Below are 23,262 nucleotides of genomic sequence, written 5' to 3' on the forward strand. Positions count from 1 at the left end.
GCTTGGCTTTCTGCCTGCCTTGGACATGACAGTTGTCACTTCTTCCTTTTGGTTGTCTTTGGGAGTGACTCTCTGGATCTTGGGAAAGTAGTCATCTTTGCACCCTCTTTGGGGGGACCCGTCTTACTTCCAAGAGGGGATGTTACTCCTGTCAAAAATATTTATTGTTTGTCCTAGCAGGTAACTAACGAAATATTTAAAAGATTTTTGTAAAGTAGCTCTGTGGTCAAAAGTTGGCCAAACTGGAAGCTGATACTCAGTGCCTTATCATACTTTTATTTTAGGCCTTCTCCCCTAAACTAAAAACTATGCATCCAGAAGGAGAGAAAAACCTTCTAAAAGGCTTTGTAAAAAAGGATTTACTTAAAACTTCCCGAAGACAAACAGGTCTAAATACAGAACATAGAAATCTTTGATTTTCATCTTAGTTGGAAATCTTCCTGATATATAACAAATCGAAAATAAAGTGGTTAGATGGACAAATCGACCCTTTGGTGTCATTAGGCAGTAATCCAATTCTTTGAGGAATTAAAAACAACTGTCCTTATCATACAAATTTTAGTAAAACCAGAAATGCAGCACTGGGAACAATTCAAGTTCACCTATTGTTACCAATCCTAAAACCACCTCTATCGATCTCAAAAGGCTGGTCGGTATTGTAAAAATTCTGGCCTTAGGAAACAAAATCTCTTCTGGGAGGAACTTGTGTTTTTTTCCCCTGTGCCTTTGGGATGTAAATGCTCTACCTGGTGTCCCCACACTCTTAGCTAGGCCATGTCTTTGAAATGCACACTTAGGTCATTCTTACCAGAAGAAAAACAAAAGGGGGATAAGGTTCTTTGAGGGAAAGGAAAATCTTAAGCGTCTTCTCCACAAATACTAGTAAAAAGCTTTAGTTACCTGAGCAGGTAACCTTTACTTATTTCATCTTCCAGACACACGATTTGGATCCAGCTAGTGAAGTTCTGCATTATTCTACCTGTCTCATGGCTAAAGTTTTAAAACAAAAGCTATAAGGTCTATGTTGACTTCTATCCATATGTATATGTGTTTATACATATGTATTGTACATGTGGGGTATTTCCCGCCTCCAGATGGCATTGCCAAAATTAATTTGTGAAAGAGCTCTATTCAATTAATTGACTTAAAATTAGGTGCTTATATAATTAAGTATTCATAAAATTCTCAAAAATAGAATAGAGGCCTAAATACTTTTCAGGTTCGTGTGATCTTGGAAAATACCCAGTATTAAAGCTGATTAAAATTTGTTGGTTTAATTGAAATAGACATGTCTAGAATTATCAACATTAAATATAATGCACACACATATCTTTTATCCTACCTGGATTTATTAATCAAATAAGTTCATGTTGTTTTGGTTTATAAAATTGGTCATCAGGAAAAATAACCTGGTATGATGAAATTTTCATAATTAAACGTAATTATTGAGAGAACGAGTAACTAAATAGATATAAGAGGGTCAGAAGTTTTTAGGTGAACTTTTTAAATAGTTTCCCAAATGTTTTGGTAACCTGAAACCTTGAAGTTTTGTTAAGTTAAATTAGTCCTTGAATACCTAGGTCATTTCTAAATAAAATACTGAAACATTGATTACCAAATATGGATAGGTTTATCTACTTTTTGGCTTCTTTTTACAGAGCAACTAAAGCTATTTGAGTCTAGGAGTAAACATGTTTTGTGCCACACTGAGAAAACATGTGTTTCTAGAAAATATAAAATGTATCTGTGAATTTGCCAGAGAATGCTACAGTAAAAGCTCACAATTGTTAACTTTCTTATTTTCCTCAGAAATTAAGGTATTTTAAGCATTAAAAATTATAACCTATGTAAAGGTACTAGAAATAATAAGGGCAACATTTCTGTATGTAAGGAAAGTAAGATGTGTGTTTTTGGTAAGAGAAGGTATGAAGAATGAAGATGCACTTTTGTTGAGGGGAAAGAGAATGATTTTGCCCTAAGTGAAGCTGGGTATTTCAGAATGGGAAAGAGGAAAAACAGGACAAAATTTGAAGGGGTATTTAAAAAGTTGTAGAAGTTTGTGGAAAGGAATCCTTGCAAAAGAATTTCATGTGTGGTCAAGCTGGCTTAGATTAGAATTTAAGATTTTTTTCGATGAATGAATTTAATGTCAAAAGTAATCTGCAGGGGTACCTGGGTGGCTCAGTTGGTTAAGCGTCCGACTCTTGATTTAGGCTCAGGTCATGATCTCAGGATTGTGAGATTCAAGCCCCGAGTTGATCTCCATGCTGGGCTCTGTGCTGGGTGTGGAGTCTGCGTAAGATTCTCTTTCCCTGGGGAGTCTGGGTGGCACAGTCAGTTAAGCGTTGGACTCTTGGTTTTGGCTCAGGTCGTGATCTCAGGGTCATGAGATCACACCCACGTTGGGCTCCGTGCTCAGTGCAGAGTCTGCTTAAGATTCTCTCCCTCTCTCTCTCTTCTCCTCTCTACCCCCCCAAAAGAAATAGATAAAATCTTTAAAAAATTATTCTGTCCCTCTGTGTTCCGCCCCCCTCCATGCATGCCTAATCTCTAAAAAAAAAAGTAATCTGCAAAATTAGAATTGGGTGTTCTCTCTGTTAAAAGGGCAAAGTGTTCTTGGACTTTTGGTCTGCTTTTGATAAGAGATTGTGAAAGGGTTTTCCTTACCTTTCTAAGTAATCTAGAAAACAAAGATTCTGTATTTGCCTAGAAAACAAAGGTCATGATCAGGTCATGATATCAGGGTTCTGGGATTGAGCCCCATGTGAAGCTCCTTGCTCAGCAGGGAGTCTCTTTCTCCCTCTCCCTCTTACCACCCCCACCCCCCGCTCATGCGTGTGTTCTCTCTTAAATAAATAAAATCTTAAAAAAATAATAATTTCCTGTGTTTCATGATGTCTTTGTCATGGCTTTGATTGTTAAAGGAAACTGAGTCTTCTCTGTTGATAGAGCCAAGTTTTTTTACACAACTATTTAACTGTATTTGCCTGAAGTCTTTGTCATTATGATTATATAGATAACTAAGTATTGTTTCAGAGTGGCCTGTGATCCTATTTGACCAAGTGCTTTAAAACCTTTTGATATTTTTGATAAACTCCCCCCAAACCAAATGCTAATTGATGTCTTTTTGAGCTGGAGATAACTAGTTTTTTCCAGAGAGTCCCCCCTACTGCATCTCAGAAGATTTGTTATCTCACCTTATCTTTTTAGGAAGATGTTAAACTAATTAGCCTTATTTGATATGTTAGGTTACATGGGACCTATTGTCAAATAAGTCATACTAAGCCTTCTTTGTGTTGTGTAGGTATTTGTTGCAAGTATTCTAGAAATTGTATAAAGTTCCTAGAAATCTGGTATGTCCTGCTATAATGTCCTTAGTCATAATTTCAGTTATTTAAGTGCTGTGTATCGCGGAAATAGCTACATTTCCTCATCACATTAACAGTGGACATTTCACGATCTTTTGTCACTGACGTACAGTACTGTTTTACTCTGATGCTTTTACAAAAGCAAGACTGATGGGAAGGACCTGCTAAGACTTCTTGATCACTGACACCAGTGCCAGATGACAAAGTGTCACTACCTGGGTGCCTGTGTCACAGCTGAAGGAGGTGCCACCAGACATCTGGTCCTGTGCAAACACGAGACACCTCAGAATCAAATTAACAACAACAAAATAGTCAGCATCAAAGTAGACTGCTTCCACACGAGACGCCAGATCAAGCCTTCATACTTTCCTACACGTAAGTCCCTCTCCTCTCTCTTCCCGTCACTCCAGCATTGTCCTGGAAAGGTGACCCCACCATCTGATTCTCTCAGGCCATTGCTAAGGCGGGGGGTGGAGGAGGTAAGCTTTCAGACTGCTAGATTTGTTATCAAAAACTCCGATCTGTCCATGATGCTGGAGACCCCTGGTCTTCCCTGGACCAATTTCTCTTCTATTCCCAATGCCACCATAACCCGCAGTTGGACTCCCCTCAGAAGCCACAGACTCTGACTTTCATGGCCAGAATGTCCAGTACCTTGTTTTTGCCTTTCTCCAGTTATAACTGTACTTGCCCAATGAGACACAAATACCTACACATCCCCATGTTCTTATGATTATCTAAATCTGATCTGCCCCAGCCATGAAGAGGTCTCACCAGAATGACTCTTCATTTCAGGCCAGACAGTCCTTGGGAATGAATCCATTAACAGTCCTGCCTTAGCGGGAATGGTTTGTGCCATGGATTTACCTTTGTCTGTGGTGGTTATCGTCATCCTTGGGTCTATGCATGTGGACGTGGCCAGTGCATAACCAGGGCTGGGGCTGGTTCTCCTGGTGCCTCCACCTTCTGCCGTAGAACTTTGAGGAATCTGAAGATCCTAAATTCAAACCTAGCCTTTTAGGCTGTTAGCAGATGTTAGCATATCTGAAAATACTCAGACCTACTACGTGTGTTTCCCCTGTACTTACCCCTGCCCCATACGTGTGAGCGGACTCTCAGGTATTGTGAGGATCAAAATGGAACACCTGGGTGGTTCAGTCGGTTAAGTGCCTGACTCTTGGTTTCTGCTCAGATCGTGATCCCAGGGTTGTGAGATCGAGTCCTGCATTGGGCTCTGTGCTCAGCATGGAGTCTGCTTGAAATCCTCTCTCCCTCCTCCTGTGCCCCTCCCACTCATGTGCATGCTCTCTCTCTCAAATAAAATAAATCTTTAAAAAAAAACGAGAAATGACCATCAAGCTTGTACTCCTCTGCCTGGCACACATGTGCATTGAATGTCTGCACGGCCCCATCTGGATTGCTTTAGAGAAAAGATCACTTTTAGTTAGGATAAGGTATTTGATATGTGAAATTCGAGCAAAACAAATTGTAATTGTGATGGCTTACAGCATATGGCCACATCACATCCATATACAGAATCTGTGAGGCTGGGCTGAGATCCAGTGTCTAAACTCCTCTTTCTGCTGCTCTCTGACTACATTTGTGTTCACCTTATCTCTCCAGGTGCAGTTTGGTTTGGCCCCAGGGTGGGGAACTCTCATACTCAGTCCCCCTTGAGAGATCAGGGTCCACTCCTGTGCCATCAGCATTTGCAACACAGGTTTGCATGTAAGGTGCTGGGGAATGAGATGGCCCATGTTCTCGGCGAGCCTTGTGGTCCTGTTGGGAGGGGTGAAGACGTGATGGCAGGCACAGGGCTAGACTTACACATCTGCTGTGTTCAGCCACTCAGAAGTGGGGACAGACTGGGGAAGGAGCAACAACAGGGGAGGAAGACGTTTCATGCAGAAAACCTGGACGTCAATCTCAGAAACAATAGGAAAGGATCCAAGGTGTTTCCATCATGGTGGATGAGGAGGGAGGGGTTCTATCAGGAGGCACATTCTGTAGTCAGTCAACAAATGTTTGAGAATTCGAGAGACGAAATTGTTGCATAAATTCTGAAACCTAAATCCACTTGTGTTTTGAATTTCAAATGTGAAATTTCCATCGAGATCGCAAACAAATCCCAAGTTGTAGGTGGGAACAATGCATCTGTCAGGGAAAGTCCTAAAAATGGAGAAAGAGGCAGGGCTTGTTTTTCTCTACTCTTGCCTCAGCCTGGTATCTTCCTGGTCACAGTCTGTTCTTCCTACTGAGGCTGGTGACCCAAAGAATCCAATGAGTCATGAACTTCAGGATGAACCAAAGCCTACATGAGGTTTGAAAGGAGCATTTCCGACACATCAAGGGGAGTTGCTTTAAGGAGGGTGAGTGGGCAGCAGGTCTTTCCGATCCCACAGGTGGTCTCTGCATCTGAGGGCATTTGGAGTCTCTCTAGGACCAGGCTGAAGTTTGCTAGAAGCACTCATACATCCTGGTGTGAGGCATGTGGGGCAGTTGTGTAATCCATCATCACCTTCCCTTAAGGAAGCAAGTGAAACAAATTTGCTTGTGTCAACAGCTTAGGTCCCTCAGAAAAACAATGCAAAATATGCAATTGCGAGCATTTCGCCTTCAGTCCACGAAATATAAGGAACCATTAAAATGGTATGTTGTCACTTTTAGATCAGGAAATTTTATTTATTTTAATAGTCTTGGAGCCATGGAGAATTTTGGAAGTAACTGAACAACTAGAAGTTCTAGTAGAAAGAATTCAAAATTCCCATAATTTTAAGTGACATGTATCCTGGGGTGAAAACTCAATTTTGAAAACTCTTGTTTCATTATTCTAATATTTTTCTGAACTGAATTTCAGTTTCATGATTATGCTTGTCATGTCAATAGCTCTTTAGGAAGAAATCAGTTGAGAATGGTCAGATGGAAAAAAATAATATTGTAACAAAGAGGAGTAGCATTACCTTCACATTCATTGCTTAATTCACCAGTTCAAGAACACAGTAAAAGATCCATAATTATCTTGGAAGAAAACATAGGCCTAAGTCTTTATGATTTTGGATAAAGCAGTGGTTTCTTAGTGATACCAGAAGCCCAAGCTACAAAAGAATAGATAAATTGAACTTTGCCAAAATTAACAACTTTTGTACTTAAAAGGACACAAGTAAGTGAAAAGACAACATACAGAATGGGAGAGAGTGTTTGTAAATCATATATTTAATAAGGGACCTATAAAGAACTCTTACAACTCAATAAAATATAATTGAAAAATGGGCAAAAGATCTGATTATACACTTCTCCAAAGAAGATATGGCCAATGAGCACATGAATTGATGTTCAATTATCATTTGTTATTAGGGAAATGCAAATCAAAACACAAGATACCACTTCACACGCACTAGGAAGGCTGTAATCAAAAAGTCAGATGATAATTGTTGACAAAGAGGTGGAGAAATTGGAACCCCTGTGTACTCTTGGTTGGAATATAAAGTGGTGTAGCCACTATGGAAAACATTATGGCGGATCCTTAAAAAGTTAAACATAGAATTACATAGGACCCAACAATTCCACTGATAGATACATGCTTCAGGAAATTGAAAACAGGTGTTCAAAAACTTGTGCATGAATGTTCATAGGATTTATAATCACCAAAAAGTGGAAACAACCCAAACATCCATCAATAAATGAATGGATTGGATTAACAAGATGTGCTGATGGATTGATTGTTGCAATGGAATATTATTTAACAACAAAAAGTGCTGTATACATTACAGCATGGCTGACCCTTGGATGGTAGGTGAAAGAAGCCAGTCGCAAAAGGCCATGTATTGTATGATTCCGTTTGTAGAAGTGTTCAGAATAGGCAAACCTATACGGACGGAAAGTGGTTGGCTAGATCTGGGGAAGAGGGTTGAGGGGAAATGGGGAGTCGCGGCTAATGTGTGCTGGGTTTCCTTTTGGGGTGATGAAAATGTCCTAAAGTTGCTTGTGGTGACGGTTGCACGTATCTGAACGCGCTAAGAAACCATGGAATTGTGCAGCGTAAGTCGGTGAGCTGTATAGTATGGGAATTACATCTCAATACAGTTGTTATATAAGAAATTCAACAAGCTCCAAGTACACTCATCCTCTAAGAAATAGTTCTCCTCTGGTTTGTTAGCTCAGAAGTGTCTGCCCAGGTCACACCAGAAGTGGGGGTGACATCCTGCTCCCCCTCAGCATCACTTCCTAAAATCAGCCACCTGTTAAAAGTGGCCTCCTGTAAGGTGTGGAATGTGAGGCTAGAGGAGGGGCTCTTTATATTTTGTCCTGTTACACAGTTTGAATGAAAATGTTAGACTTCTGCAATCGATAGTAAGCAATAGCTGGAATGACTGATCGACTCTAATACCCATCTCCTTTCTCCACCTCCCATGTCACCACCTTAGTTCACACGTTCAGCTCTTCTCTGAATTGTCGCTGCACGTGCTCCCTGGCTCCTCCCACCTGGATCTGGCCGTGCATTATTTTGTTCCATGGTGTGTCCTTAGAGCCTCTTCCAATTCCTGGAACATGGGAGGTGTTTGTTGACTGAATAAGAAGTGAAGTCCCTCAGCTGCTCCCCCAGCCCCATCTCGACTTCTAATGTCTAATCCCCATCACCATCAGATGGTTTGTACAAAGACACCACTTTGATATCACTCTTGCCCAAAAGCCTTGGCGATGTCACCAAGTCCGAGGCAGTGCTGAAGGCACTTGGCAAACTTCTCCTCAGCCTTTAAAGATAGTGATTTTTAAGAACTGCAGTCAGAAGGCTGAGTGTTGTGTATTGGAGCTCGGGCGCCTTTAGACTCCAGGAGTTTCTCAGCACAGCACGAGGCAGAGAAAGATGTTAGCTGACAAAGCTCTGATATTCTTAACTTGCTGGATCCTGTTGGCTGATGAAACCCTATGAACAGCTATGTTGGTGCCTGGATCTTGGAGCCTGTCCAAAAGATGGAGGACAAGGGAGGGTGGAAGGTTATCAGCAGCAAACACGAGGGAGGGCAAGGCTGGCTACGTATCCGAGGGTCAGGGAAGTTCTGTGCTCTTGGACCTGAGTTTGATTAGCTTATGCGAAAGCACCCTTTATCTCTGCCAAGCTGCGGTATCTCATGACTTCAGCAAAGCCTGCCCCTGACCTGAGTCTGCGGACTCTTCCAGGCTAGTCAGGTTTCCTTGGCAGCAAGCCCAGTACCCAAAAGCCTTCCTTTTAACTAAAACCTACTGGTTTGGGGGGCCCCAAGTGACGCTCTCCTTCTCAGAAAACTGATCATTTCAGCATTTAAGACGTACTGCTGAGGCTTAGCAATAACTGGAGAGAACATTTTTCTCTTTCCTTTAGGTATGAGCTCGGTCATGGATTTACCCCGAGACACTGAATACGATCTAAAGCAACTCCGTGTTTTTGGTTGAAGTTTTCATATAGCAGAGAAAATCCTTTCAGGGAAATCATGGAGTAGATGTTTGCTCTTGTCTCCAGTGCTCTTCACTGTAAGTTACCTTTCAGGATCATCCATGCTGAGCATTATGCCCCTTCTTGGCTGGTTCCCCGAGCTTTTCAAGTTCAAACTGGATTCCACAGTCTTTTCATTTCTCCTCAAGCTCTTCTCAACAGAGCAAAAGCTTAGCATGAGTCTGTCTTCTGTGCCCCTCTTCAGTGTCAGGCTGACTCTCCTCAAGGATTCCAGAAGACCTGTGCTCGGCCAGTTTGCTGAGTCAGGCCAGGAGAAGAACATGCCTTCTCTATAGAAATTAATTCCAGGGACGCCTGGGTGGCTCAGTCCTTAATCGTCTGCCTTCGGCTCAGGTCATGATCCCAGGGTCCTGGGATCGAGCCCCGCATCGGGCTCCCTGCCCAGCAGGAAGCCTGCTTCTCCCTCTCCCACTCCCCTTGCTTGTGTTCCCTCTCTCGATGTCTGCCTCTCTCTCTCTGTCAAATAAATAAAAATCTTTAAAAAAAAATTAATTCCATCACGCTTATAGGATTTGTCTCGGATTTCAGGTTGGCTGCCTCCCTATTTTTAGAATGTAGTTGAAGCCCTTTTAATTGTATGTTTGGATGGTTGATTACTCAAAGTCGGGTAAAGTGGGAAATCATTTTAACTTATTTTAAGTTTACTCAAGTGTTCATTTATTTGTCCAGAGCTTTTCGGTGTGCGTCCACGGACTGCATCAGGAACACAGCATCTAGACCCCCCTTGCTCTTGCTGAGAGAGCGTCCACCATTCCTGTACCACAGCATTCCGGGAGTTTTAGAATTTTCTACCTGGTCTTTAGTGTGTCTTGTCGGCTCCTAACCAGCCTTTCTAAAACAACCCCTTGATCTAAGCTTTCCAACGCGTTCAACTTAGTCTTTGCCGTCTTTATAGGACCGTCTCTTCTTTGGCACCATATTTCTTTCCAGGCTACTTAATATTCAGTTAAACAGTGTAATTGCATTTACGGGTACAGCTAATATAAATAAGCAGAGTGGAAGCAGATAGAGCTGATAAACACGCCACTAGTTAGAGTGGGGCGTGCAGGCGCTCAGGAAGGCAGGCTCTTCATGGGGCATATCAGTGTGTTGTGGGCATTGGCTGTCATGCATTTCAGAGGACATGGAGAGAGACAGCTAATCCTGTGACGAGATTAAGTAGAGATGGACAATGGAGCTCCTACTGTAATTTATATTGCTGACTCTGGACTACTGATTTGTTCTCACCCATCTCAAGCTCAGGTTGTAAATGGAAACTTACAATGTGTGTTGGTGTTCGTGCGGTCTCTCATAGACAACTGCCTCTCTGACAACCTCTCTCTCAGTAGGAGAAACCCAGAGGAAAGATCTTTCTGGTAACTTCTGGTGCTGCTGAATAGCAAGTTAGGCTTGAAAGAGTGGCACCTATAGTTTAGGGCAGCAAATCTCCGCTTCATGAAGCCACTCCAGGACGTCATTAGAACCCCAGAAATTACATGAAACATTTTGTTCATATGCATGTTTTTCTGAGAAAGGTATTAGGAACTTTCCTTAAATCCTTAGGGGGCCTGTTATTCCCCAAGGATCAAGAACCACTAGCGTTAAGTGTAAGAATGAAGGAAAAATCATCCCTCTTCGGGTCACAACTGTCCCTAAAATTTACCCCCCAACTATGCATTGAGTTGGGAACCGTCTTGGCCTGGGAACACAGGCCTGAACAGGATGCCACGGTCCCCACCCTCAGGAAGCTGCATCCATGGGACCTGCAAATAAGAGACATGCATGGAGCACCAGTCGGTGAATGGTATAATCGAGTGAAGGAGGAGGCAGCGTACAGAGAATGGGGTGCGATTCTCGAGGGCTTAGAAAATCCTCTGTGAACTGGAGACCTCTGGGTGCAAATTGGCATGAAGTGAGGGAACGAGTCACACAGTGGTCTGTTGGAAAGCATTCCCTGAGCCGGGACAGCAAGTGCAAAGGACCTGCGGCAACAGCGTGCCTGGCATTTTTGAAGAGGAACAAGGAGGCCAGCCTGGCTTCAACAGCCACTGTCCGACTTGCATTTAGAGGGCGCTTTCTGCAGATTATAGACTGTGGGTGGCCAAGAGCAGGTACCCAAGCCTAGGAATAAATACATGTCTTTATAAATGAGCTTTTATGTATTTAGGCTTTTCAGAGTGGGACTTTTTAAATTACAGTTATTACCTTTGTACATATTTATAGAAAAAAAGAAAAGACCTATAAATCAGAAATATATGAAAATAAAATTTAAATTGGTGGCCACCTAGAAATAACTACAGTTAGCGTCTCAATATATATATTCTTCCAGAATTACTTCCCATGTTCCTTTAGAAAAGTGGAATCACATTGGAAAGATGGTTTTTCACTTTATAATAAACAGCAGAAATCTGTCTAGATCAAAAAGCAGAAGGCTGCCTCTTTACTGAATGTAGTCCCTTATGTACTATTAGTGTTTTTATTGTAGTAAAATATTTGTGAACTCACTTTTAAAGGAAATCCACAAGGCCTCCACCCTGGCTACCCCACGTCAGTTGTGCAGACCAGCAGCATCCGTGAGTTTGTTAAATGGAGAAGCTCGGGCCCCACGTCGGCAGTGTTACTCCGGAGGCCTTTGGAGGAATAGCCCGCCAGCCCCCTGAGTGGGTTGTTCCCTAAGGCTCTGTCTGCCCCACTCTATTCATACCACCTGGAGGAAGGCAACTGTTGTCATGACCTCAACTATGACCTTGTGACTCCATACTCTCCTTCTGAATCCCTTGACCAGAGACCTTCCATCCACCCATTCAGCCCAGGGAGAAGTTTCCATACGTCAGTTTTTGTAGAAAGCCCTGGAGGTGCAAACGCCTCGAGACATGAGCAAGCTGGAGAAGGTTCCAGGAGGCTGGCTTGGGCATCTGGGAGTTGGTGGTGTCCTGTCGTCCAGGTTGGAGACAAAAGCCGTCAGCTCTCCATCTAGGGGACAGGGAGGCCTGGAAGGAAGCTGAGCACTGAGATAGCAGGGAGGCCAGGGGCGTGCAGGGCTCAGAGCCCGACAGAGAGGCTGCCACAGAAATGTCCCTGGAGGGACGGAGAAGAGCAAGTCTGCTACGGGCCAGGCACGCTTTGGAGGGTGTCACATTAGGACCTCGCCCAATCCTCCTCACACACACAGGAGGTGGGAACCTGCTATAATCTCCGTGTTAAAGATGAAGCACCAGAGGCCAAGAGAGAACTCAGCCAAGGTCACCAACAGTGACAGCTGGGACCCATGTCAGGCTAGCTCTGAGCCCGTGGGCTAGGACTGAGACTGCAGTTGTGCCCTAGGACAGCAACAGGACAGTCCTGGCTGGCCTTCTCAGGGGAGACTGCTTTGTCCAGAATGCTGGTGTGATGGGGGAGCTGGTGGGGGACTGCTGGAGCGATGGGCAGGGGCTGGTGGGTGTGGGAGAAGGGGGCTGCCTGGTGGCCACAGGTCGCTAGACTGGAAGGGCCAAGGAGGCCAGAATGTTCCAGAAGAGTCGGAAAGAGGAGAAAGGGAAACGGGAATCCACGCCTCTCATCTTCCATGAGGGGGAGGTGGTGGAGGAGAGAATGAGGAGTGCTGAGTGGAAGGGAAGGAGAGTTGCCCAGGCAGCACCGAGACGCCAGGCGGGTCAGAGACCATGCACGTGGCAGGGTTCTGTGTCCCCAGCTGGGCACAGACACACTGTCCAGTGTCCTCTCAAAGACCTGCTTGAGGCCCACATGGCCCCACTGTCAGGGAGTAAGGTCCCTTGGCCCCATGGCCTTCCTCCCATGAGGTGGCCACTAACACTCAGGGCGCTTACTGAGTGTAAAGGCTTGTTCTGGTCACACTCCCCAAAGCGCTAGCAGCCTGCCCTGGGCATCTCCTCTCTGCCACCAAGTGTCCATTCCCATCTGGTCGCAGCACCCAGATTTGACTGGCAGGAGACCAGCCTCCCTTGCTCTCAGCTATGTAATATGGGTGGGATTGATCCTCCTCCTAACTCCAGGATGAGCCCTGATGAGCTTGAGCTAAAACAAAACAAAACAAAACAAAAAAAACAAAACAAAAACATCTCCTGACTAGTGAAAAGGTATTTCACTGTCAAGAACCGGACGCAAAAGAGCTGTTTGCCAGTGTTTGTGGGAAGGTGGTGTTCCTTCCCTCTTGGCGTGTGTTTCTGAAGAGACCGTTTCTCCTCTCCTGGATGATAGGGTATACCGATGTATGTTTTGGCATGTTGTAGCCGTTTTGACATCATGAGATACCTTGGGTCCTGCTGGGGTGAGGACTCACAAGGTCTGAGAGGAGCCTGTCCCCATGGAAGGCAGACTGGAAAGATGGGGAAATCTGAGTCCTTGGAGACACTTGCTAAGCTGCTGGATCATGCCTCTCCTGGAGCTAAAATGATCTCTCGTGGGGCTTTTTAGAATGTCAGAAGCATAGAATACTGCTGACAATTTGACAGGTGTTGACCTACAAGAATGGCAGTTTCTTTCAGTTCAACCTGAGAGTTGAAATTCTTAACCCCCCTTGATTGTCTTAAGTCAGTTTTAGGTTGTTTTTCATCAGTTGCTACTCAAAAGACGGGTGGGGAACACAAGCTGGACCTTAGAACCATGCCCCAAGGAAGGGGAATCTCCCCCACTAAACCCCAGGTGCTGATGGCTCGAAACCATCTCTGTGCTGCTGTTGCCGGGTCCCGGGCAGTACCAGAGATACAAGAGTTTGCTCCTGTGGCCAGCCCCCGGTGTGGCCAGCCCACGGCAGACAGGTGTGGATGCTCTTGGCTTCACTGACCACCGCGTCCGTCCGCCCCAGCCTGGAAGAGTTACAATTCAGAGCAAATCCCAGCTCAGGTCAGTAAGAAGGAGCAGGTTAGCGCTCAGGAGCCCCCTTCATGTGGGAACCGTCAGTGTCGGGGGTCAGGGGATGGACACTTTTCTTTGGGGGGAACCCAACCTTGTCATGGATGTCCCTCAAACACTGGCACGGCCCCAAGCAACGGCCTTCCCATAAATACTGAGAATGCATCGAGGGCCCCTCACGGCGCACACAGATGTTTGAGTTTTTTAACTCGGAGTGAATATTTGGGAACAGCCAGAGGGATCTGTGGGTGGTGGGGTAAGTCAGATCCGTGCCAGTTTGCGGGCCACAGGCAGTGTTTCTGGGTGAGAATGTGTGCTCTGTAGACTGCTGAGCTTTCCGGCTAACGCTGATGTTGCGCTAATGAGCTGCGGGCTCAACCAGGAGCCCTCGTTCATTAGCACTGAGTCATCGTGTTTCATCAGGTAACTGGCATTGGCTCACGTGGGGAGAGAGAAATCGTAAGTCATGCACCTGTGCAGGTTGAACTGAGCTCTGTTTATTAGTGAGATACGCCCCTCCTCCTGCCCCCTGATTTGTCAGTTTCAAACCCTGTCCCCAGAGAGAAGGGGACACCCTCCTTCCTGAGCCCAAATACACGCAGGGACAGCTCAATCGTTGGTACAGCCAGCGAGCTCTTCACTTCCACTGTCAGGGCTGAAGGTCAAGGAGCTATTAAAACCATACACCTTCTTTCTGAGGCGTGTAAAATGAAGGATTGCATGAGATTTTAATAGTGAGAGTCAGATTCCAAGCATCTCTTGGCATTTGCCTTTGTGATGTGGGGATGTGTCCCCATCATTGTGCAGGGCATGCTATTTGGGTGAGAAAAGTATTCTCATTGTAATTGCTTCCCCTTAGAGGCTAAAGGCTGACCCAGGGCCTTGCCTCTCACGGCCCCAGCTGCCTTTAACTCTTGTGTGGGCAGGAGAGAAGAAAGAAAATATATTTAATATCTTCTATGTCTGCCTGCCTTTTTTGGTCTTAAGTTTAGCCAAACAATTAAATGATGAACAAGATTTATATTCTCATTTTGCATACAATACCATCGAATTATTATTATACTTTCACATGACATAAACCTCTCAGCTCTTTTACTTTCAGGAAATAATTGAGCTCTCTTTGGAGAAAGCATGCCAAGAAGCCCTTCTGGAAACCCTTTCTAAGATCATGCAAGCTAAACTAGCAAACTGGAAACTAATTTCCTAACCAACCTGAGTCACTAATATAATAAAACATACAGTGATAAAACATCTAATTGATAACAAAACCAAGAGTTCAGAGGTAGGTTATTTGGGGGCACATCCGAGGCAGACTCACCTTACAGTCAACTTTCCTGGAAAAGTCCAGGGGCAGAGGATGAGTAGGAGAGAAGCATCTCATGTTGTCCTGATTGATTTGGACACAACTAGTTTGTTGGCAATTATTCTGTTGCATTGGTTTTCCTGGGTCATAGTTGGAGGTGGGTGTTTCTTACGGTACAACTTTTTCTTTTTTAAAGATTTATTTATTTATTTGAGAGAGAAACTAGGGGAGGGGAAGAGGGCGATAGAAACTAAAGCAGATTCTGCACTGAGCTCAGAGCCCGATGCAGAGCTCGATCTCACGACCCTGAGATCAGGACCTGAGCTGAAACCAAGCCAGGAGTGGGACGCTCCACCGACCGCGCCATCCAGATGCCCCTGCTTATAACAACTTCTGCTTGACCTCTTCATCATTTCTGCTCAGAACACGCCACATGGGCCTCCTGGGAATGCCAGGGATATTCCTGAGAAAGAATCAGGTTTTGATGAGCAGAGCCCATAGGGGGAGTTTCTGATAGACAATACATTTCTATTCTTTGTAATTAAAAACTGTAACTGTAGGGATGAGAAATGCCTCTCCTTACGCATTTTATATGTTAAATACTAATAATCTGTTGTACTTTGTTAGATGGCCAATATTTAAATTCAAAAATCAATTTAAATAAATGTATTCATGTGCCAGGTCTGCCTTCACAAACTACCGGAGGTGGGTGGTTTAAATAGGAATTTATTGTCTCACAGTTCTGGAGCCGGATGTCCAAGATCAAGGTGTCAGCGGGCTGGTTCCCGCTGAGGCTGGGAGGGGGAGGGTGCTTCAGGCCTCTCTCCCGGCTGCTGGTGGCTTGCTGGCAATCCTTGTCGTCCCCTGGCTACCGCTGTGTCACACTCATCTCCTTCTTCATCTTCACGTGGTGTCCCCCTGTGTCTCTGTCTGGACACCAGTCCTACTGGATGAGGGTCCACCCCACTCCAGTGTGACCTCCTCTTAACTAATTGTATCTGCAATGACCCTGTTTCCAAACAAGGTCACATTCTGAGGTACCGGGCTTTAGGACTTCAACGTATGAGTTTGGGAGGAAAAATCCAACCCCTAACAGTGACTAAATCTCATATTGGAGCAGAATTTCAGGGAGAATGTGGCCCAGGGCCCATTGTTTAATTAATTAGCTTTTAAAGCAGAAAAATACCGTGCCAGCAATTGGTGATCCCACTCCTAGGGGGGAAAGAAAATATTAACATTAAAGCACCACCAGATCCAGATCGACATTTCTATTCTGGAAAAATGGCATCGTGACACCAACCTGGTGCCCCAGTGCTGGCCTGGACATTATCTGTGGAGCTCCTTGGGCCCCCTCTGGGCCTAGCTGTCCCCGCAAACCCAGGCGAGTGAGGGCAAGCTTGGCAGGAGGGAAACGCACATCAAACAGACCTCGCTGGGATGGAGTCCGCCGCCCCATGTGCGCTGCAAATCCAAATCTGAGAGCTGTTGGACTGGGTGGAGGCGAGCCCAGAACAAAGTCCCGCACGGCTGCGTTGACAAATCTGTTCGTTCACCGGCTCTGCTTTCCTTTGAGGTTGAAAACCTGACCTGCTGGGCAGTGCCCATGCCAATGACTCAGCACATAGCTGAGAGCGGAGTTTTGCCAGAAGGTGCCGTGAGGCTGATGGGCAGACGCAAGCCAGGCCTTCCCGGGGCACCTTCCCCCCCGTGCACGCGTGGGTGCGGGTCAAGGTCTCTAGGAGTCAAGGGAGTTCAGCTTTCCAGTCTTTAACGGAGGAAAGGGCATTTGCCATGATGCGGTGTTAATATATTTTTGCCTAAAGCTCTGTATTGAGTTTGTGACTGACAACTAAAAATTACACCTCCTCACAGTTAGTGCTCACCTCCCCGGTAGCATCACGTTTCCCACCAGCAGTGGGGTAGAATTTCTATTAGCTTTAAAAAAAAAAAAAAAGCCTCATCAAAACTTCCTGTACACTGCAATATTAGGACCGTGTTGACTTTCAGGCATGAAGTTGAGTTAAAGAAAAGGTGGGACGGTGTAAGGTACCCAGGGATGACGTTGAACCTGGAACCCAGCAGGGTCATAGCCATCTCCAGGGGCGAGTGTCCGCCTAGTTCTCTGTCATGTTCTGTTTTTTTCTAACGTTACTTCCCCAGTGAGTTTGCTTTGTTTTTTCTTCCCTTACTTCTAGCTGGCCAATACGTTCCGTATCTTCTAGTGCACATGCTGAGAGGAGCTAACTTTCTGGCTCAGCAGAGTATCATCGCCAGGCCTTCGGCACCCCACGGACGGGTCCCCTGGGGTCGGGGGATCTCTGTGGTCCAGTCCGTGACCCAGTACTTCTCAGGGGGGATGATACTTTGGGGGTAGTTCGGAAATGTGCGGAGACCTTTTTGTCTCCTCTCATTACTGTACCCACCAAGCATTTACAGATTGAAATAAATATTAATTATGAGTTGCTTTTGTTTTATTTTTCTTTCTATTAGACTTTGGTCATCATGATTATTCTTCCTGAAAGTATTTATGAGTTATATCATCTAGGAGTTGTCAGATGAAGATAGCATTCCTAAATATCAGTTCTAAGTGGGTTGGTAGGGGCTCTGATAGGTCGAGAACCTGTAAATGCCATGTCTTGTACATACGGATGTGAGTTACTTTCTTCCGAAGAACGATGCCATCTTTTCTCACGTTTCAGATGTTGACCCCTCACTTTTTAAAAACCTACAGAATTTGGGGGCAGGCGGCAATACCTACCGCTTCGTGAGCAATGCCCCATCGTCGAACCTCGCCCCCTCTGCCCCCATAGCAGCTGAGCTCCCTCACCTACGGAGGAGGCTGAAACCCGGCCACCCGCCATGCTCAGTAGCACACGAAGGCTGCTCGGCAGTGCATGCTGGAGCAGCGGGCCCGTGAGTCTGAGTCTCACAGCTCTGGTCTGGGGTCTTGGCCCTGCTTCTTGTACTCGTTTTCCCCTCTGATGCCAGCATTTAATGCTCCAGCCTGGCTGATAGGAGGGCCTGCGTTTATTCTGGACACACAACTGGAGGTTGATGTGCTGTTTTCTAGGTTAGTGGCATCACACACAGCCTCAAGATATTGGTGGCCTGTAGAATTCCCTATGTCAGTTTCGATAAGGCAGACAGGTTATTTTAAGTTGAGGGGAGGTTGGGGCGCCTGGGTGGCTCAGTCCGTTGAGTGTTCAACTCTTAATTTCGGTTCAGGTCATGATCTCAGGGTTGTGAGTCTCGCATTGGGCTCCGCGCTCTGCAGTGGGATCCTCTCTCGCTTTCCTGCACCCCTACCATGCTCTCTCTCTCTCTGACATAAATAAATAAAATAAATCTTTAGGTTGAGGGGAGGTTGGTAGTCTATACTTTATTTGGAGCTACATATATGTATGCTTAAGTTATACTGAACTCATATGTGGAAGAAGAATGTCAAGGGTTGAATTTCATCTCCCCCAAAAGACACATAGAAGTCCAAATCCCGGGCGCCTGGGTGGCTCAGTTGGTTAAGCGACTGCCTTCGGCTCAGGTCATGATTCTGGAGTCCTGGGATCGAGTCCCACATCGGGCTCCCTGCTCAGCAGGGAGTCTGCTTCTCCCTCTGACCCTCTTCCCTCTCGTGCTCTCTTTCATTCTCTCTCTCTCAAATAAATAAATAAAATCTTAAAAAAAAAAAAAAAAAAGAAGAAGAAGTCCAATCCCTGGTCGCTGAGGATGGGATTATTCAGAAATAGGGCTGTTACAGAAGTTATTAGTTATGATGAGGTCAAGTGGAGAGGGATGGATCCCTGATTCAGTCCGGCCTCATGAGCAGATGGCTGTGTGAGGACAGGGATACACATGGAGATGGCCATGATGAAGGGCGAGAGATGAGTAATCCAGCTAGAAGCCAAGGAACGGCGGGGACTGCCCACAGCTACCAGAAGCTGGAAGAGGCAGGAAGGCTCCCCACTCCCGCAGGTTTCGGAGGGAGCACAGCCCTGTCCACACCTGGATTTTGCACTTCTGGCCTCCAGCACTATGAGAGAATACATTTCTGTTGTCTGGAACCACCTGGTTTGTGGTCTCTTGTTATGGCAGCCCCAGGAAACGAATCCAGGAAGAAGGAGGGATGTGTCCCATTCGAGACAGCGGGTCAGGGAGGATCTGAGCGGCCAGCATTTTCCTGCATGACAACCAGTCATGCATCTCTCTGTACCCCCTGGATCTTGGCCTCCTAACACACCCGGATATTTAAACAAACAAAAGAAGATCAAGGTAATGGTGTCAACTAAGTAAAAATAAACAGAAAGACAAGCAATTTTGAGGAGTGTTTTGTTTTGTCGGGAGGGCTGTAAGATGAACTGATGTGTTTTCGGTTTTTGTACGATGCTCACAGGGTGCCTTCTGGTGATAGGAACCACCGCAGAGAGCACGGTTCATCAGACACGAATGCTGGCAGCACACGTAGAAGCCCTGGGGAGATTTGGCCACCTCCTTCCACAACTCTGAAAGAGAGGACTGCTTTTCCTGTGATCCCTGCGCACCAGCTTGTGGGTGTGCGCAGCTTCTGGCTGACCTGTGTCATAATTCCTAGAGGGGTTCCCTTAGCAAGCAGTGCAGTTTGCCTTGTCTCTTTCTGCCTCTTCGAACTGTTGTCACCTCCTCAATGGCACCCAGGCATGTGCCCTTTCTCTCTTCTTATCACCTCTTCATCTACCAGGTCTGCCTCTCCCTGGGTCCCTGGATAATTTCTCCTCCTATATTAAGGGCTGACTTGACGCTCAGCCACATCCAGGACGTGGGAAATTCTATCAGAACTCAGTGTCTTCAACCAGTAAGTGGTATTAAAAGGGGAGGAGGTCGCATGGGTTAAATTTCTCTTAAGAGCTAGATCCATCAGGTAAAGGGTGTCGGCCTTGTTTGTTTAGATCCTAATTTAAACAAAGTGTAAAGAGACATTTTGGAGATAATTGGAGAGAATGGACTGGGTACTACTAGATGATACTGGTTAATCAGGTTATTCCTTTAAGTTTTGCTGCAGATGATAATGGTATCGTCCTCAACTGTGAAAGACGCGTATTCAAGTTTGTTTACAACTTGCTTTAGTATTTTCTTGCCAAAAAGTAGGGGGGAGCATGGGGTAGGGCGATGAAAAAAGAATAGTGGATGAGGTCACCCGGGGTTCTTCCTGTTTGTGCATGTTGTAAATTTTTCACAATACGATGTTTAAAGAAGAAAAAGTAAATGGGCTGTGAGCTCTTTGGTGCCAAGTGCTGTTCCAGATTCGTGAATAGGGCACCACTGAATTCATTTATTATTTATTTATTTTTTAAAGGTTTATTTATTTATTTGAGAGAGAGAGAGAGGGCTGAGGGGGTGGGGCAGAGGAAGAAGGAGAGACTCTTCAAGCAGACTGTCCACAGAGCATGGAGCCTGATGCGGGGCTTGATCCCAGGATCCTGAGATCACGACCTGAACTGAAATCTGGAGTCGGCCGCTTAACCGGCTGAGCCACCCAGGCGCCCCGTCATTGAATTCATTTCATCACCACGATGACGAAGGACGAATTCAAGTCGTGGCCCCATGGTTTCCATGAGCGTCCCAGCAAGGTCACTGCTCCATTTTCTAGTTAAAACAACCTGGCAGCTTTCTGTCCAAAACCACAAAGAAGATGAACATCCAGGTGACCAGTGGCAGAGAGCAGATCGTGGGACCCCTGTCCTGCCCGAGCGGGTGGCTTCTTTGCTGAGGCAGCACACAGCAGTACCATTTTGCATGTGTGAGCCCCGTCCTCTGTCAGAGTTCCTGTGTTGTTTTCCTTCTCGTAGCCTGAACTCCAGTGCTCTTTGTTCCAGAGAGTGAACACGGGGAGACTCTTGTTTCATCATGCTGGTTCAGATAACAACCGGCTTTGGAAAGGACACCTCTGTGACAGAAGTTAGCACACTTTGCCCAGACCTTTGTCAAGTACTGCCCCCACAGAAAGGAGCCAGGGCTCCTCGGGAAATGGCTGATTTCAGGGCCAGGACAGGTAGGTCCGTGAGTATGGAGTGCCTTATGCCACAAAATACAGAGTGACTTAAAAAAAAAGATGGGGCTGGTCGGAAGGACGCAGGGGCCAACTCGGCAGGGCTCCCATTGGCCAAATCTAGCCGGACCTGAGCAGGAACACAAGTAAGTAGAGTAATGACTTACAAACCATTGGAAAAAAACAGGAATCAGTGAGTCCGTAATGATAATTAAAGGGTAAATAAATGGGAGAGCAAGGAGACCTTTCGTGGGACACAGTGCTCAGCAATGTCTTGGATGACTGAACAAATTAGTGCATTTCTATCATGAAGGTGTCCTTCCCAAGGCTTGGTTTTTATCTGAACCAGCATTATAAAAACGCCTCTGCCGGGGGGTGACTGGGACACGGGGAGGGAGTGCCAGAGGTGGACGATCTGCAGTCCTCACGGGGAACACCGGTTCTGGCCAGAACCACCACGGATGCCGAGTCTAAGCGGGATATTTCATGAGGGTCAACGTATGTGCTGGCCGTCCTGTGTCTCCTCTCAGACTGCTTAGTCGTCACAAGGGAAGCCATACATAGGAGCTCCGCAGTGGAGAGACTGGTGATGCCTGACGGGGTGCTCATTCGCAGCACCAGCGACGGGCCGATGGAGTGCACGCCTCCAGGCAGGATGCCCTGATTGGGACAGCTTCACTGGCCAGGAATGCATCCAACCCTAAATGAGGACAGTGCCACTGGAAGGGAGAGGAGACTATTCTTCAGAACTGTAAGGTCCTAAGAGGTAACGACAAGCCGTAGGAATATTCCAGAATGAGCATGACTACAGACGTGACAAAGGGATGCAGTGCCAGGTGCAGGCGGTGCGCTGAGCTGGAGGAGAACGTGCTATACGGAGTATCGGTGGGCCAGTTGGCAGAATTGGAATATAGATGCTACCCTCGCTGGGTGTGGTGATGTTTGTGAAAGGGACTGGGGTGGGGCCGCCATGGCTGCCGTGTGTCCTGAGAGCCCCGGGCAGAGCAGGGGGCGCTGGAGCGCGTTCACTGCGGCTGCTGCATGTTTCTAGGAGCCACCCCTCGGGAACCAGGACACTCCTGCCCACGATGCTCATTGCTCTCGACCCTTCCTCCTGTCTGTCTTCTTTCTCACCCAAGGACAGGCCAGGCCTTCTCTTCTCCTTCTAAGATTCCCTAAAGTGCCAGAAGGTGCAAACAGCTCATTCTTCCTTTGTAGGTGGGCTGCCAATTGGTGATCTAACAGGTATTATTTTAGCAAGTAGTTGGTGAATAGCTTCCTTTGATTTTTTAAGAGTGAGTCTCTTATGCGGAGAGAGGGGAACCCTCTTACACTGCTGGTGGGAATGCAAGCTGGTGCAGCCACTCTGGAAAACAGTATGGGGGTTCCTCAAAAAGTTAAAAATAGAGCTACTCTGTGATCCAGCAGTTGCACTACTGGGTATTTATCCAAAGGATACAAACATGGTGATTCAAAGGGGTACGTGCCCCCGCCAATGTTTATAGCAGCAATTCCCACAATAGCCACACTATGGAAAGAACCCAGATGTCCATTAACAGAGGAATGGATAAAGAAGATGTAATACACACACACACACAATGGAATATTACTCAGTTATCAAAGAGAATGAAATCTTACCATTTGCAACGACGTGGATGGAACTAGAAGTTATTATGCTAAGTGAAATAAGTCAATCAGAGAAAGACAAGTATCATATGATCTCACTCATATGTGGAATTTAAGAAACAAAACAGAGGACCACAGGAGAAGGGAGAGAAAAATAAAACAAGATGAAACCAGAGAGGGAGACAAACCATAAGAGACTCTTAATCACAGGAAACAAGCTGAGGGTTGCTGGAGGGGAGAGGGGTGGGGGGATGGGGTAACTGGGCGGTGGGCATTCAGGAGGGCACGTGATGGATGGAATGAGCACTGGGCGTTATGTGCAACTGATGAATCGCTGAACTCTACCTCTGAAACTAAGAGAAAGAAAGAAAAGAGGAAGGAAGGAAGGAAGGAAGGAAGCCCTAATGAATAAAAAAAAAAAGAGTGAGCCTCTTCTGGTGTCTTGGGTTCTCAATATATTCATTTCTGAAGTGGCATTTCTGATAAAGAAGTATGTACAGCTGAAATGCATGGTTTTCATTAATAAACGTACAGTGTTTCAAAACCATTGTCATTACCGGACCCTAATACACAACACCCCACCTTGGTGCTTCTTTAGAGAATA

General features: G+C 45.9%; 1 long non-coding RNA gene across 1 annotated transcript; it reads right to left on the bottom strand.

Moving 5' to 3' along the window:
• Nucleotides 1–14,953: 14,953 nt before the first annotated feature.
• LOC144379825 (uncharacterized) lies at nt 14,954–16,821 on the bottom strand. The gene is made up of 3 exons (XR_013443242.1): nt 16,314–16,821; nt 15,752–16,225; nt 14,954–15,476 (listed from the first exon to the last, which is right to left on the bottom strand). It is a non-coding gene; the product is annotated as an uncharacterized LOC144379825 (long non-coding RNA).
• Between the last annotated feature and the right edge of the window lie 6,441 nt (nt 16,822–23,262).

The sequence above is a fragment of the Halichoerus grypus genome, chromosome 13, assembly GCF_964656455.1.
Source record: "Halichoerus grypus chromosome 13, mHalGry1.hap1.1, whole genome shotgun sequence".
NCBI lineage: Eukaryota > Metazoa > Chordata > Mammalia > Carnivora > Phocidae > Halichoerus > Halichoerus grypus.